The sequence below is a fragment of the Calidris pugnax genome, unplaced genomic scaffold (genome assembly GCF_001431845.1).
Source record: "Calidris pugnax isolate Ruff unplaced genomic scaffold, ASM143184v1 scaffold53, whole genome shotgun sequence".
Taxonomy (NCBI): Eukaryota; Metazoa; Chordata; class Aves; order Charadriiformes; family Scolopacidae; genus Calidris; species Calidris pugnax.
Window position 1 is genome coordinate 1,033,562 of NW_015090792.1, and position 15,186 is coordinate 1,048,747.

Genomic DNA, 15,186 nt, shown 5'->3' on the forward strand with positions numbered 1-15,186 from the left:
TCCTCAAACAGCCAATTTTTCTTGTGTTCTCGGAGTGAAAGCACAAGCCGGGAGCCTGGCATGGCTCCTGCTCAGTCTCAGCAAGATCCAGGCTCCAAAAACCCAGATTTAAATGTGAATATCGGTCAAGTAGCTCCACACTGGGAAAGCCTGGAGGCAGGGCATATGGGTCTTAGAGCACTGAAAAAAAAAAACCAAAACCCTAACTTAAAATAGGGGAAATAGACTTTCTGTGTAGCCCAATACCCAGGTGAAGACGTGAGCTATGCCATACCAAACGCAATAGCATTTTCCCCGTGTGCACTAGGATGTTCTGCATGCCAGCAGACAGCTACACCTCGGTTCTGCCTATGCCATACAGTCCACGGGTCTGCAGCACAAAAATAACAAAATAAAATAAATGAGCCGCATTGGCTGAGCCCTCAGTGCCAAATGGCTCTGTTTGCTTTCCTCTTGCCTGGGTTTGCCAGGCGCGGAAGGGACAGCGATGTATGAGGTGACAAGGCAGCTCCTTGGGCTTGGCCCTCCAGGGCAGAATGAGGGATCTGCGGGCAAGAAAATAGCTGGTTTGAGGGTTTCCTGATACGACTGCGCAGTCTGGAGGAGCTGGGGGTAAAAATCCCCATAGCCCAGCTAAACACAGGTACCCCGTGAGAGCTTCTGCAGCTCTGGGGCACTATCAGAGTTTCATGCTCAGCTGTTTTCAGGGCAGCAGAAGCAACTGCTGCAGTTCCCTCTCTGAGAGTTTGATTTGGGGAGGAGAGAGGGAGGATGCAGCCATGCATACATTTTTTTTGGAGGTGGGTGGTACCTACGTGTTTGTATCTGCTGTTAGCAGTGTGTCTACACCTCCCATTCAGGCACTAGCTGGAAATGACAGACATCCAGACAGACACTGTGTTTATAGCATTGAGCTTTTGTGGTTGGGTGGTTTGGTATTTTTTTACTGTTACATACTGGCACTTGGCTGAGTCCAAAGTTCCTGCTTTCAACCTGCAGATGGTCTTTATAAAATAAATTTAAAAAAAAAAAAGAACGGATGAGGAATTACAGCAGCTCCCTGTTCGGTGGTGGTGTCTGGAAGGGCCTGGCCTCTGTTCATAAGCATGAGGCCTTGCTTCCAATGTATTTAATACCTCCTGCATTTTTTGACATGCCCGTGGAAAAAAAAAAATACCAAATACCCTCTCAACATTCCCATTTTAAAGAAGACCGGTGTTAAATAGATGCAGTCCTGCTGCCTACAAACTAGAAATCAATGATAAATAAAATATTTTAATAGCCTTCAGCTGACATGCTTAAAGTTATATTGTTTTCCTCCCTACAGAAGTGATACCAACTTCTGGAGGAGGGAGACAGCGATATGGTTAACTGAAGCCCACCAGGCTCCAAAGAATAACAGATAACAGCCCTGGAGGGAAACTTTTGCATAATTTTTCGATGACAAGCAGTAAACCACATGGCTTGGTTTCTATTAGAGGTGCACAGCCCGGGACTGAGACAACAGTGCCTAGATCAGAAAGGATCTGGAGAAAAGCAAGAGAAATTACGAGAAATAAAACTGGCAAGAAATTTAGCTGAGTATATATAAACAAAATACTTATTTACTGGTGGGAAGCAGATATTCATAAGGCCTATGAGGTCTAAAGAGAGATTTTATGGCTTGGTTTTAGATTTGGAACTATAATCAGCAGCTAGCAAGCCTAAGGCTGGTCTTTCCTGATTTAAGAATGAGGCCAGAGCAGCCTAAAGGGCTTCAGACCCATTCTGCCATGGGAAGACAGCCGGCAGTTACCTATTTTCAACTATTCATTGCTCTTCCAGAGAAAATGTTGGGTGGGTGCAGGTCTCCTCCCTGCAGTTCATGCTTCAGGCTTTCCTGGTACCGGATGGTGTGTAATCTCAGGGATCCTCCAGGTTCCCACCCTACTCCAATAAAAATAAATCCTCTGATCCCATTCCTTTCAACTTAAAGTTCCCAATTTAAAAAAAAAAAAATGTCAGTCTCAGAGCAGCTGCTTTGTCTTCTTGATCCAGTGAATGGGAAAGAAACAGCTTCAGGGAGAAGAATGCCAGGAATGCACCAACTGGCTTAGGTTTCAGGAGGACGGGGTGAAGCTGCTGGCAGTTTGTTAAGGGAGCCTGTGGCTGTGGTCGTCCCAAGGCCTTTTTCTGACCCGGCCACGGTGACGCTGTGCCTGGAGGTCAAGTAAGCAGGAAGCCGAAAAAAAAACAGAGCATCTGCGTGCGGCATCCTCTCTGCCCCAAAACACTGCATGCTGGGGCTTGCCGTTGGGAATCGCATGAAACAGGGACATTTCTTCTCTTTGAACAGGCTCTGGTATACTCACAACATTTCTTCTCTGCACAGCTCCTTGGTTTTAATAGCTTTTGCTACTAAACCTTTTGAGGATCATCTGTCACCAAATGCACCCACTCAGCTGCCGTCTTCCAAGCGAAAAACATATTTGAAAGCTCTCTATTCTGCAAACATCTCCCTGGGCTCACCAGCCAAAGCTCAGGTAGCAAGCAGAATCGCTGACAGGCAACTGTCACCTTGCTACCGCCGGCCAGTGCAGCGTGGATGGAGAAGCTGGAGATGCATCACTGAGTACATACATAAACATTTTCCTTCTTCTGGAAGCGTATTTTTTCCCCTTGCCTAATCCACTCCAATGCCCATCCTTACTCTTTTCCCAAAATATCTACGGAGGCAGATCAGCCTGTGGTAGAAAGCTGAACTGCTGGGATTTTGGGATGCATTTCTCTGCTGGTCAGGGCTTTGTGCAGGTTTTGGGAAGGTGTGTGACCCACAGGACTTTACCTGCCGACGGCACACAGCTGGTTACAAAGCAGAATGCACTCCCTATGTGATATTCACAGCAACACCTTTATGACGTGAAGGAGAGGCTAAAAATACAGGAAGATCTAGAGGAAAGCAGCACATACATGAGCTGAACTCTTGCAGAAAGTGTGCTATAACCAACTCAAGCTACAGTTCACCCTGGAGAGCCATCACGTCTCATCTGTGGGGTGCTACCCCCCCCCCCCTATTTCAGCATACACGCAAAATCCACACCAGTCTCTGAGGTAGAGGAAGGAGTGCCACCTACTGAAACTTGAACAGATGTTTCAGACGCCTCCCTAGGGCACATTTGGCCATTCTTTTCGCCTTTTGCCCCAGACAGAGTGCCTCTGGTAGCTCCTTCTGGGGCCATAGTGCCCTAGCAGATTTGCAGGGCGCAGCTGAAAAATAATTCAGCCCCCAAGGATGGGGATGAGGCTGGAAGTACTGCGTGAGAGCAGCATCACCAAGACCAAGGAACAGGGACTGGCAGTATGTGGGGACTGCTTCAGCCCCATCTATCTCCAAAAATAAGTTCCTATTGTCTCGTGACATTGGACTTTCACTCTTATTTTGGTCCTTTCTGAAGCCTCTAAAAATGAAGCTGAAACTGGTTTGTTGCGTGTTGTTCCTTGGAAGGAATGGAGATACCCAGGGCTGGGCACTCTTGCAGTGGGTGCTGTCTTTCAAACCCCACTGACTGGAGCGCTGGAAGACAAATTAACATCTCAACTGGATTACCTTTCCTTTACTATGTAGATTCTTTCCATTATCAGTAAGAAACACTGAGAAGTAGCACTTGAGAAGACCATGCAACCACTCCAGCCTGCCCTAAGAAACCCTCCAGGGGTGAGGCTCATTTGGAGTAGAGTGCAGCAGAAAAAAAAATACCCCAAGACCTATTAATGGAACCAAAAAAATAGTCACTACAGAGACAAGAAAAGTTGTTAGTGTGCTGTACTGCAGTTGGTAATATGCTTAGCTCCTTATATCCCATTAGGAACATACATAATAACACAAAAATGAATATTTGTGTCATCCAAGGCAAAAGGATGGACATTATGGGTGTATAATAGCACAGAATTATCCATGTAACATGGTGGTTTTCAAGCCCCCCTCCCCTTGCATGCAAGAATCAGATTTAAGGCTCAAGTGTCCTGTTCTCTTTCATGGGTCCTTTGCCCAGAAAAATGGATGGCATGAAGGACCTAATGTACTGGCAAGGTAAGAGATAACCCTCCCCTTGTCATTTTTCCAGGCTGGAGGAAAGCCTGTACCTGTGGCTCCTGCTGGGTGGGCTGCAGAGCTGGAACAGTAGAACGTATCAGCCATCTTTATGGGAGGAACATGAGCTTTACATTAAAATGGCACCATTAATTATTCTCAGTATCCAGAAGTTGAATACAGATTCAACAAACCCTTCAAAGCTTTTTCCTTCCTTTAGAGCAAACAAAATAGTCCCTCTGGCTTCTTTTCCCCACTAACAAGACCCTATTCACGCCAGCCCTGCCAATGTGTCTACAGAAACCACAGACCCTCTGCCCTCCAAAAGCATCTGACACACTTCAGTTGACAGATGTCTTTCTCCCATCATCTCATAGGAGGCTGGATTTTCAACAGCTCACCCCATCAGATCCTGCATGCCATGGCAGTGGGTCTCTGCATCCCTTTGCTTCAGTGGTGGTTCAACTGCTCCCGAGTCCCTGTGGGGGAGGAGGGCATGCTACAAGCTTCCTGGCAGCACCTTCTCATATCATTAGCCTCAATTAAATCTTTGGGGCTGGGCTTATCTCTGAGAAAGCCTAAACACATTTTCTTTGTGCCTCTAGATAGAAGCTGCGAACAGCAGCAGATCTCCAGGCAGGGTGGGCACTACCATCCCTGATCCCGGTCCCTCCTGCCCAAACCTCACACCTCAAGTGACTGGGTCATGGTTTTTTTCCCGACCTGCAAGAAAGGGCTGGAGTGCCCAGCGAGGTCAGACACAAGCAGAGCTCAGACACGTCTTCCCATGGGCTGGATTAAACCAGAAGCAGTTTCAAAATGATTCAGCTGCCTTACGAGGTCTCTTTAGGCTCATGTTAAGCAGCAACTTGTTCTGAAAACTGCCAACATAAATACTTAGTCCTGTTTTGCAGTTACTACAATTAGACACTGACTGTGCTCCTGCTTTTCTCAGCAGTCCCAGGGCACTGACTATGTAGCGCAGAAGCAGCATTTAGACAAGGAGAGCCCTGGAAATTTAGTTCTCTTTTGCTTTCAGCCTTAAGCTACTGGCAAATGAACCCAGGGACCAATTAAACGAAATGTAAGGATACAGATCTGGTCTTGGAGCCATGAGACACAGGATATAATGGAGGTGAAGTCAGTAGAAAACATCAACTCAGTTGATGTTGTTGGAAAAACGGATTCATTCTGGCTCTCATGCACATATCTGTGAGGTTGGGAGAAGCTGAAACATTTGAAGGAAAATGGGAGCCATGTGTTGGATTGAAGGCCACTGATTTTCATGGGAGACACAGCCGGGATAGCCAAGCCAGCTTCCTTGCACTTCTCGTCAATCAGAGTTTCACTGCTCAGGACAGCCTGTGCTCAGTGACCCTTTTATCTTCACTGTTCAATACAGCGTTCCTCCTCACTCAGATGCAAGTGATTCTTGCATCTGGATTCAGCAGTACACTGGTAAAAACTTGCCTTGACCAAAAGTGAGGTTTGCCTTGTGAGCCAGCCTGCAATTCTTCATGGTATACTTTTATAACACCATATAAACCCAGCTAAGGTCATCGGTTGTTACCATGCAGTTACACTCCTTTGCTCTCTCCAACCTCCATCGCCTTCTGCAATGTGCTGATTTTTTAAAATCACAGTTCTCTGGTTGCAAGAGGTGGAAAGCAAAGTACTCAGGAAGGTACAAACAGCAAGAGACTTGTTTCCCCCCCAAATTATTTCAGTTGATAGCAGCTCATTTCTACAGCCCGGTTTTGCAACTGCTTGATGCCATTTCTTGGCTTTCCAGGTTCAATGGTAGCAAACCACTTGCCAGCCCCAACTGTTTGCAATTCCAGGTGCAATTCCCCTCATAGCCCTCCCGGACCTTGCAGTGTTTCTTATCTCTCCTTGCCAGTAATGCACCATTCACCCACTGTAATTGCCTTGGTCTGTTGGGCTGATTTATCCAACCTTCAAAATAATTAATTTGTATTTGAAATTGGATTAGAAAGAAGCGCATATTCCGCTACCACCAGCGCGTTACCATTATTTTATGAGGAATGCATCATGAACAACTGCACCATCTCTCCATGTAACCAATTTAATTCCTCTGCTTTTTAAAAATTATTATTTGAATGTTTTGGGTATTTATAACAATAAGCGCAAAACATAGACTTTCAGCTCATGTTTCACACGACTGGACAATAGGCTGGTGTTTCTTAAAGAAATATGAGTTGCACTGAAAGTTGTTTTCCTTTTTAGAAAAAGATTCGTGTGGGAATTGAATTCTGAAGTCTTTTTCTCACACCTGCATGTCCTGAGCAACTAGAAAAATATTACTGAAGTACCAGTCTTTTATTTAAGTACCTGGAAAGTTTATGTCTGCAATTCTAGCAATGCTAAACCTTCTTTTGCAGAAAACACTTCCAGAAAAGGTTTGTGCACAAAGTTGATCCCCGTGATCATTTAAGGCTCAGAATAAATGGCTGCACACCACAGAGGACCCGGCCTGTTCAGGTACCAAAGAAATATCCATGAATAATCCTGGCACATTCTGCAAACAGGGGCTCACATCGGGTTGCACAAAGGTTTTACAGCCCTCCGCTGACTTCTACAGCTATTTCTTATTTATGCTTGGGGAAGCTTCATCAGGTTGGGCTCTCTCGGTGTGTAAACTTAACCAGAAGATACTTATTTTGAGGAGATAACTATCCCATTATCCTCTTCTAAACAACTTTATTCTAGCAGTGATCAAGTTGCAAAATAAACCAATACTCTGCCCTGGGGAGGCCCCATCTGGAGCACTGGGGCCAGTTCTGGGCTCCCCAGTTCAGGAAGGGCAGGGAGCTGCTGGAGAGGGGACAGCAGAGGCTACAAAGATGATGAGGAGCCTGGAGCATCTCCATTACGAGGAGAAACTGAGGGACTTGGGTCTTTTTAGACTGGAGAAGACTGAGGGGAGATCCAATCAACGCCTATAAATACTCAAAGGGTGGGTGTCAGGAGGATGGGGCCAGTCTTTTTTCAGCGGTGCCCAGTGACAGGACAAGAGGAAATGGGCACAAACTTTAATATAAGAAGTTCCACCTAAACATGAGGAGGAACTTCTTTCCTGTGAGGGTGGCAGAGCCCTGGCAGAGGCTGCCCAGAGAGGTGGTGGAGTCTCCTTCTCTGGAGACATTCCAAACCCACCTGGACACGTTCCTGTGGGACCTGCTCTGGGTGGACCTGCTTTGGCAGGGGGTTGGACTAGATGATCTCCAGAGGTCCCTTCCAACCCCATAGCATTCTGTGATGCTGTGGGTAAGGTGCAGGGCTCCCTCCGGGCTCTCACTGGTGACCACTGCTCCATCTTGGAGGAGGATGTGCAACCCCAGCTCCTCATCAGCCACAGGCAAATGGGGCTGTGAGAACCTGAGGCTGTGGGGCCTTTTCTGACACCAGGTCTGGCTGGTTCTCCTCTGACCCCAACTCCTCTCTGTGGCTAAATACTAAAATATGCATTGAAACACGCTGGGTGAGTTCACCTGTGACACTCTTCCCCACCATAAAAAATGCTGGGAAGGTTTGCCTTCCCCACCACCTCCTCACCTTTGATCTGGGTGGAAAACAGCACAATTTTCACTGCTGGGGAATTATGGTACCAACTCACAGGGGCTTCCTCAAACCTAGAAGGAAAAATCCTTTGGAAGTGATGATGCTTCAAAGGCATGCATGCACTTTGTGTCTGCTTCTCTGTGCTATAAAAAGAAAAATTTCTAGGTTAGTATTGACCTTTTATTAGGCTATTTCTCTGCAAGAACTATTTCTCTTGAAGCTTCGTCTTCTGTGTTTTTACTTGAGCGTCTTGTCCCAAACGACAGGGCAATCTCTTTATACCCTGATTTATGCAATCTGTATACACAGAGCTCGGCGTACACACTCACCTCCAAAGCACCTGACACGCTGCGAAAGGGTCTCGTGTTGTTGGAATAGGAGGGATCGATATCGGTACACAGCATAAACACCCGCACGTGGCAGACAGGGAGGCAACCTGTTTTGTAATTCTGCTTCCTAGGACAAGAGTGCAAATTCACAGCCGCCCCAAAAATCCCCCTGCTCTGTCTCTGATACACAAACGCCAATTTGTTTTCTTGTTTGTTTGTGGGTTGTTTTTTTTTTTTTTGTTTAACCTGCTCTTTTCCTTTTTCTTTTTTTGCTTAAAAGCCATGACTATCAGCAAAACAGCTGTTTCCAGCTCATGATTTGGGCATGACATAGTGCGAGGCGCTGTGTGCCACCTCCCCACGCGGTGGGTGTTTGGCCCCGCTCTGTTCCCTTACATGGCCTGCAGCTCTGGCAGCCACCGCATTCTCCACATTCTTCTATTTTTTTCCCCCCTGCTTTATAATAATTCTTTCTTTTAGGAGAAAAAACCAACCACAAGGAGTAATGCTGCCCTCTACTGCTGCTCTGCTCTCCCAGCTTGAGCTGCACGGCTGCAAACCCACACACCAAATACATGTGAATCACCACCACCGCCACGAAAAACCCCAAAACGCTCAATCCAAAGGCAATGTAGAAACAAAAATATGTATGCATTAGGGAGAAAAAGAGACCATGAGGGCCAAGAGTGTTGCTCCAACTAAACTTTAAGTTCCCATCAATATCCATATATTCAATTTCTCAGCAAGAGCACAGGATTAATACTCTAAGTTTTTCTCAAGTTAGCTACTACAGCACTAAAGAAGGGAATGTGTGGCATTTTAACGGGCATATTTATATAAAAGTGCGTTTATAAAACCACAGTACTGTCTCTCTCTATGTCCATTGTAGTACACAAATTCACAGCCTTCTTCCTTCTTAACATTCAGTCTACTTGATAAGCAAATTATTTCAGAGATATAATATCTCTACCAGCAACTCCCAGCAGACCAGACATCACATTTTAGGTGCGTTTTCTTTACCACACCTGTATATGTTCCCCCAAAAGAGAGGCAAAAGATAAGTTGATTTGTTGAAGGTCTGAATCAATGATTTGATTCCGTAATAGACATTATAGGGGAGCCCTTAGGTCATTGATCTGCACCAATTCCTGGCTCTTGGCTCAACACCCGGTACATGCTGCCGCTACGATAACATACAATTCCCAGCACACACACAGAAGTCAGGACACATAAACCTAAGAATCTGTATCTTTTAGTAATAACAACTAATTGAATGACCGATCTGAGTAAGGAAGATGTGTCATTTTCACTATATACCACAATTCCAAATTTAGTTTCATTTCTTTAGACTTTAAATTATTCCATTTTCAGGACTCTGAATCTTTTTCCCAAATTTAGTTTCATTTGTTTAGACTTTATTCCATTTTCAGGACTCTGAATCTTTTTTTCCATTTACATTCCCTTGTAAACTCTCAGAAAAATCTATTAAATTAAAATAGCTCATGCTGATATACATATACACATATATCACTGCAATTGCAATTAATCCATCACCTCAAAAAAACCTCATCAACTTTCTAAGCTCCTCAGATGCAAAGTTAAACATTGCAAACAAACTGTTATTTAAAAAACATTAATGTAATTTCCAGATGGAATTGGTACTGATTGGGCAGCAAACCCACAAATGTTGAAAACAGAGGTCTATGTTATGGGGAAAGAATCAATACAGAAACCCCTCTAGAACAAAAGATTTAAATAGATGTGGCTTTTCCCCCTCAAGCTTCTCTATATTTTTGTAGGGAAAACTCAGGAGACAGAGTAAATAACGTTTTTAAGATGCAAATTAAACCCAAACAGATTAGGAGATTCAGGGAAATACATGTATCCTCAGGCTGAAAGCACACAGTACCCAATTCTTTGGTGGCAAAGCAAGGTGAGCCCAGAGTCTAGTCTCGCCCCTGGTCTTAGCTGAGTGTAAGTTAAAGCACGTCCCAGCTTACCCTGTAGAGAGAAGTAAAACTTTATTTGCCCAGCTAACGATGCTGGAAGAAAGAGGCATGATTTCAAGGCTAAGCCACCAAATATATTTGCAATATCTATATGAAGTAAGCCACTAAACATCTACCAGGAGATGAAAGTGGAGATGTGCACCCTATGTCTGATATGCAGCCTACAGATCAGCACAACCCCGCAATCTGTGCTCTCTTGAAGGCATAAGCAACAACTGATACACCATAATAATTTCTTGTTTGCAGATTCCTAGAGCCTGAGCTGAATTTGAAATCCCAGGGAGTATTAAAGCATCTCCATGAACCTGCATGCACAAGGGCAGTGGGAACTACACCCATCATCTCCCCTTTGCAACACAACCCTCTGCTCAAATAATATTCTTACACACTCATTGATGGAAAGGAGCCCATTTCTCACCTCTTGCTTCTTCTCTTACTTTGAATAAGAGGCATTCTTTGCAGTCACCACAAATGTTAAAATAAAATCTGCATATTGATGCATCCTATTAGAAACTTTCACCAAAGCCGTTAGAGCCGAAGCAGGTTTTGAGATTCCCAGTGAAGAATTTGCTTCACCTGGGTAATTCCTTGATGAGATGGAAAGCTCAGAGTTCGCCAATGCTTGTAAATGCCAAACCTTTCCATTTCATCTTGGGAAATGGAAAAGATTTCTTAAATTGCTCTCTCATTGACCCATTCTTGCAGGCTTCTTCCAATTCCATAATGAAATGTATCTGTTTAATTCAATACTAAGAGTTACATTCACAGTGAAAAGCAATGCTTATTAACAAAATAGGAGCAGGAGGAAAAAGGAATCCTCCGAGAGATTTTACTTTAGACCCAGACAGACTCATTAAAACATCCTTCAAGGAATCAGGATGGCAGATACCTCCTCATGTAAATAAGGAGTCTTAGACACGTTTTCAGCACGATGCCTTTAGGGAAAATGAAAACCACACAAAAAGAAAACCAAATCTGAATATATTCACTTATATTAATAAGTAGGAAGAGTGAAGACCTATAGTGTAAATCAATTATCTGTCTATAATGCAACCAGTTCCAACTTTCTGGAAAAAAAAAGACCTTATTCCTGAGGCTAGGCATTATTCATCCACCCGAGTAATGCAGACAGAGCACCTGGACAATCACCATTTCCAGTCATAAAATCTCAGTTGATAATAAGTAGTTGAACTCTAAGCTTTGAATTAATGTAATATTTTCCACTTGCTACTACTAAATACTTTTTTTTTTCTTTTTACTGGAAAAGCCTTTTTCCGTACATCCAGGTTTTACTGCCCACTGAATGGCAAGTCACGTCTTTGCAAAATTAGACTTTCAATTTGTACGTCATTATTAGGGCTCCTTCCATGATGCTAATGGGTTCAAAAAAATATATACTTGATTTTTTTCCCCTATCTCTCCACCTCTTCAGCTACACATAGTAAAGAAATGGTAGAAGCGTGCAGAGCCTGGAGCTGAGGGTCTAGAGGATAAAATGCACTCGTTTCCTCCCCCCCCCCCCCCCCCGAAGGAAAGGACCATTTGATCATTCAAACCACTTCGTTTAACCCATATTTTTAAACTATAGCTTTAGTTTATTTCTGTTTATTTTTAGCTCGTTCCTGTTCCTAAAAAACACAAAGCAGCCTAAAACGTGGACTAATTGCAGCTCCTGCTAGCTGCAAGGGTTAATTAACATAATTACTCATTCATCTCCTGGTCAGCTTGCTGAACTCATGTACTGTATTTCCAGCTTTAATAATTTAACAGGTAATTAATTATTTATACCTTATAGCTCTTTCAGAGGAGGTGTTCAGAGCCGATGCCAGTTATTAGCCTTGGCAGACGCAGCCGAGCGCTGCCCCTCTTTACCCCCTGCCCTGGCTGCTGTATCTCCAGAGACACAGAGGGAAATGGGAAGGGTTGCATTTAGGCCCCAAAAAGCATCGTGCATTAAATCTCCCTGTGTCCAGTGCTGGATTTATAGACGATGCCAGCGAGTTCAAAGGAAACAGGAGAAAGCGCATCTCCCTGCTAAGCACCTTTCTCTTTTGGCTAATCAATATAATACGTTTTAAGGGGCAAGATTGCAAGTCAGCATCCATCCTCTCCCCATAATCTTTGCAATCATTTTCTCTTCCAGGAATCCAAGTGCTGGTTTCTAGCTAGGGAAAGATCCTACAGCCACAAAATGGGCAGCAGAACATCAAGAAGGGTGTGTGTGTGTTGAACATCATCAACCCACAGCTTTATGTCTGCCTGTCCCACCCACTGCAAGCTGCCAAAAAAACCCTGGGGGCTTTCCTGGGGATCTCCTCTGGCCAGGAAGAACCTCTCCACCCTCCTCCTTTGCTTCCCAGGGCGGGGGGGAGTCTCAGTGAACAACTGGCTCCATGTGAATCTGGAAGGTGAAGTTATGACCAGTGTGTAAGAAGAAAACAGCTAACTAAATGAAGAAATAACGACCAGCGACCAATAACAAGTGTCTATTGGTGGCTGAGGCTGAACTGCTCTTCAGAGTGCTACCACCCCTGCTGCAGGAGAGGACACTGAGCAGCAGTGTTGGTAGATGGTGTTGGAGAAGGCAAGCAAATATCGGCGAGATGGAAAAAAAAATCTTTAACAAGGACAGAAAGGGCTTGATTTGTTTAGCTCATGGGGAAAAGAAAAAGAATAAGTTTAATTATATTATATAGATTCCAATGTAGAGGAAGTATTCAGTATTTAATGGCATTTTTGGAGTAGCAGGGAAAGGCATTACAAGAACTGGAAGACAGGTGAATTCAAATGAAAAATGAGGCACCTATTTTGAACAGGAAAGGCAGATAACCATGGGAACAAACTCCCTAGCAAAGTGGTAGATCACATATCTCCACCTGCAACTTGAGGTAAGCAGTGCCACCTCAGCCACCTTCTCCTCTGCTCCTCTGGGGAGCTCCGAGGTGCCTCTCACAACCCCAGCTGAGCAGATTTATGTCATTAAAGCCCCATACCAACCAGCTTTTTCCCTGCCCAACCATATTTATTCCCAAATCTTCCCTCTCGCCCTCCACCTCGGGGTCCCACGCTGCTGTTGCTGGTATGGAGGACCTGCAGCCATCTGGTGTCCCCTCCATTCACAGTTGCTGCAAAGAGCCCCGCTGACGGGGAAAATATTTTGCATGGCCAAGCCACATGTGCCAGCACACAGGAGATGCTTCTTCCCACCTAACAGTTGCTTCTGGGGGTTTGGCAGCTTCCAGCCAGGAATTCTTCCCCAGAGTTTAACTGATAAAAATACCAGTGTCCGAACAGTGCAGCCTCTCAAGCTGCCCGAGTCCTGCCGGGCCAGTCCAACCTCTGGTTGCATCCACGGGGCTCCTGGGAGGGCGGTGTGGTTACCCAGAGGTACCCGAGGCCACCGCTGGCTGTGTACTTTACCTTATTCAAACCATCTGTTCAAAGATTTCTGGTCTATGAGTCCTTTTACAAGTGCAGAGGGTGGGGACACAGACCTGAAAGCATTTTTTTCATTCCCAGGAAAGCCTGGGGTGGGTGGGTGCAGCCCTCCAGCTTTTCCCTCTGCAGCAACCTCCCTCCATCACCCAGCAACTCCAGCATCATGGGTTTTGAGCGTTTTTAACCACTTCCTGGCATTAAGCTAAGGGTCGTCCTCTGCATTTCACCTCTGTCCCTGGGGTCTGGAGGGATGCCTAACCTGAAGCCAAAGTCTACGAGACATGGGTCTGTCATTGCCTTAGTCATCAAACATTTTCCATCACATGGAAGATAACACTGAAATAATCCATATGTATTTAATCTCCATCAACAAGGGACCACCTAGTAACCTCAGCCAGTGCTTCAAAATGCTCCTGTCCCCTACCACTGCATGGAGGGGACTCAGAGACTCGTGCAGCCTCTCCCCATCAGTCGCCCCTCGGCACGGGCATGGAGAGAGGGCACCCAGGTCACAGACAACTGTCACCCTCTCCCCACTGGATTAAATAACCACAGCATCAGGGGACATAGTGGAAAACCAGGCATTTCAGGACCACAATAAACTTCATCATGTGATTTATGACTAAAGGGAGATAACATTGCTATGGTTTTAATATTCAGTATCAGTCTAGGGTAACACTGCTCAGCGACGTTACATCCCTTATTAGAAGTGTTAAGCCAGCTCTAAGAATACAACCCAGCCTGGCAGCCCCTAACGTACGTGGTGTCCTCATCCTCCACAGTGATGAAAGACCATGGATAATGCTGCGACCCTTCATACCTGGTGCTTGTGAAGATTGCTGTGTATCATACAATTGTATGTGCTCTTTTCTCCCATCTGTCCATAAGACATTGTGGCCAGGAAGGAGATGGCTTCCATCTGTTCAACCCCAGCCTTAAATCTGATTTAAATTAATGCTCTGTCCAGACTCAATCCACCCTTGGTTCTCCCTCACAGTGGTACCAAACCCTTTTTTTCTTGCACTACCAACTATTCTGCTGAGCTCAGGTGAGCTAAAAAACAATGAAAAAATTAGGAGAGATTGGCTGTGTGAAAAGGCAGAACAAATAGCCTGGTTTTAATAGGCCTTTTACTATTGGGCCAGGAGTCATTTGGGTTTTCAGAGCTCAGACTCCATCTCCAGGTGCATCCAGGAAAGCTATCGATATGGAGTATTGATATGAATATGTGATATATGAATGTATATGTAGCCATTTTCTTCCCTCCCCCCTGTCATTCGAGGTTCTCTGTCCGTCTCCTGGCACTAAGCAGTGCCACAAGTCAAACATAACTTCAGTTTTCTTATTTGATTGCAAAGCCAGATCCTTATTAGACTGGGGCATATTGCGGTTCAAATGCAAAAGCTCCTGCTTTAGCCGCTGTTTTCAGCTTAGACTTGGTATTTTTACAACTAACGATACGCTTCTGAAGCTCTTCACAGTCGAAATACCGTCCCTTTTCAACATATACTTCTGGTCACAGGGATTTTTTAATTTAGGATTTTTGCTCCCCTCTTGCTGTTGGTCCATTGTGGCTGTGCAATGAGCTGGAAAGGTGGTTACGATTTCCTGAGGCCAGTAGCTGCAGATCTCCAAGCCTATATAACAAGCCTAAATAACACCCACATGAACACATGCCATTTAATTACCTGTTAAAAAAGCACACATACTTTGCAGTCTGCAAGTACCCCCCTTTCACTTCACATCTCCTGTCAGGGAT